A 2703-nucleotide genomic window follows, 5' to 3' on the forward strand; every position below is an offset into this window, starting at 1 on the left:
TATACAAGAACCTTCCAAATGGAATACAAAGAAATCAAATTGACTACAATTTCTGGAAGAGATGGTGGGGAAGCTCCATATCATCAGCCAACACAAGGCCAGGGACAGACTGTGGAACAGCCCATCAAATGCTCATATGCAAGTTCAGACTGAAGCTGAAGAAAATTAAAACAAATCCATGAAATCCAAAATATGATCATGAACATATTCCACCTGAATTTAGAGAACATATCAAGAACAGATCTGATGCATTGGACACTAATCAACAAAGCCCAGAAGAGTTTTAGGATGACATCAAGAACACCATACTGGAAGAAAGGAAAATATCATTAAGAAGACAAGAAAGAATAAAAAGACAAGCTCTGAACTTGCTCTCCATCATAGTGAAGCAGAAGCAAAAGTAAGAACTGAGGAGGTAAAGGAACTGAAAAGAAAATTTCAAATGGCAGCTCAAGAAGACAAACTCAATCATTACAATGAAATGTTCCAAGACCAGACATTAGAAAACCAAAGGAAAGTACACACTCAGTATTCCTCAAGCTGAAAGAACTGAAGAAAGATACAAGCTTCAACTTGTAATATTGAAGGATTTTATTGGTGAAATATTGAATGATACAGAAAGTATTTTAAAAAAAGATGGAAGGAATAGACAGAGTCACTGTACTACAAAGAAATGGCCATTGTTCAATTATTTCAAGAGGCAGCATAAAGTCAAGACGGAAGAAGTTCAAGCTGCTCTCAAGGCATTGGCAAAGAACAAGACTCTGGGAATTGATGGAATACAAATTGAAGTCTTTCAACAAATTGGTGCAGCATTGGAGGAACTCACTCATTTCTGCCAAGAACTTTGGATGACAGGCACCTGAACAGTTTATTGGAATAGATCTATATGTGTGCTCATTCCATAGAGAGGTGACCCAATGGAATGCAAAAATCATCAGATGATATCATTTATACCACCTGTAAGTAAAATGTTGATAAAGATGATACAAAATAGGTTAGAAGAATACATTGACAAGGAAATGTCAGAGGTTCAATTTGGATTCATATGAGGATGTGGAATGATGGATATAATTGCCAAGTCGTTACTCTTAGTTGACAGCTTTCTTAACTGTGCAAATGCTTTCATCTATGTGGATTATGCCAAATCATGGATAACATATGTGAACATAATTATTCTGGAATAATTCACTGTGCTCATAATGAAACTGTACATAAACCAAGAGGCAGTCATTCATACAGAACAAAAGGACACTGAATGGTTTAAAGTTATGGGCCAGGGTTGTATTCATTCACCATACTTTTTCAATCTGTATGCTGACAAAATAATCTAAGAAACTGGGTTATATGAAGAAGAAAGTGGCTTCAGAATTAGAGGAAGATTCATGAACAGTCTGCGATATGCAGATGATACAGCTTTGCTTGCTGAAATCAAAGAGGACTTAATATACTTACTGATAAACATCAAAGACCACAGCATTCAGTATGGGCTGTACCTTAATGTTAGAAAAAAAAAATCCTTAGTAAATAACATCAAGATAAATGGAGAAAAGATTGACTTTGTCAAAGACTTCATTTTGCTTGGCTCAACCATCAACACTCATGGAAGCAGCAGCTAAGAAATCAAACTCAGTATTGCATTAGGCAAATCTGCTGCCCAAGACCTCTTTAAAATGTCCAAGAGCAAAGATGTCAGTTTGAGAACTAAGGTGTGCTTAATCCAAGCCATGGTATTTTCAATAACCTCGTGGCATGGCAAAGTTGAAAAAGGAATAATGAAGACTGTAAGAGAATTGATACATTTGAGTTCTGATGTTGGAGAAGAAAATTTAAAAATACGATGGACTGCCAGAAAAACAAACAAATCTGTGTTGGAGGAGGTAAAAGCAAAATCATCCTTATAAATCAGGATACTTTGACTTTGTCTCTATAGTTCATACACATGTTGTCAGGAGGGACCAATTCCTTGAGAAGGACATCATGCCTGGTAAATTTAAGGGCCCCAAAAAAGAGGAAGACTTCAGAGAAATGGATTGGCACAGGGGCAGCAGCAACGGGCTCAAGTGTGGCAGTGAATGTGAAGATGGCCCAAGCCAAGCAATGTTTTGTTCTGTTGTGCATAGGGTTGCTGTGATTTGGAACTGACTCAAATGCACTTACAACAACACTACCAACCTATTGCCACAGAGATGATTCTGAATCTTTGAAATGTTATAACAAATTAGAACTTCCTCATATGCTACATCTTTACAGAAGCAGAATGCCACAGCTTTCTCCTGCTGAACTGCTGGTGGGTTCAAATGGCCAATGAATTCAAACCGGCTAAATGCTTAACCGAGGCACTGCCACAACCAGGTTCATTTTTAATCATGTTTACACTAAAAGGAAGTACTATGGCTTTGTTGGATAAGCATTGGACTGCTAGCCACAAGGAGCCATGGCAGCGTAATGGGTTATGTGCCAGAACACTAACTGCAAAGTTAACAGTTCAAATCCACCAGTTGCTCCTCAGGAGAAAGATAAGGCTTTCTGCCCATGTACATCAGCTTCAGTAATCCTCTACAGGGTCACTACAAGTAGCAATAGACATGACTGCAGCAGCAGCTAACTGCAAGTTGAAACCCACCAGCTGCTCTCTGGGAGAAAGGTGAGATTTTCTGCTTCTGTAAAGATCTAGTAGTGATGATGGTTCTGTGCTGTGAC

This window comes from Chrysochloris asiatica, unplaced genomic scaffold (genome assembly GCF_000296735.1).
Source record: "Chrysochloris asiatica unplaced genomic scaffold, ChrAsi1.0 scaffold00057, whole genome shotgun sequence".
Taxonomy (NCBI): domain Eukaryota; kingdom Metazoa; phylum Chordata; class Mammalia; order Afrosoricida; family Chrysochloridae; genus Chrysochloris; species Chrysochloris asiatica.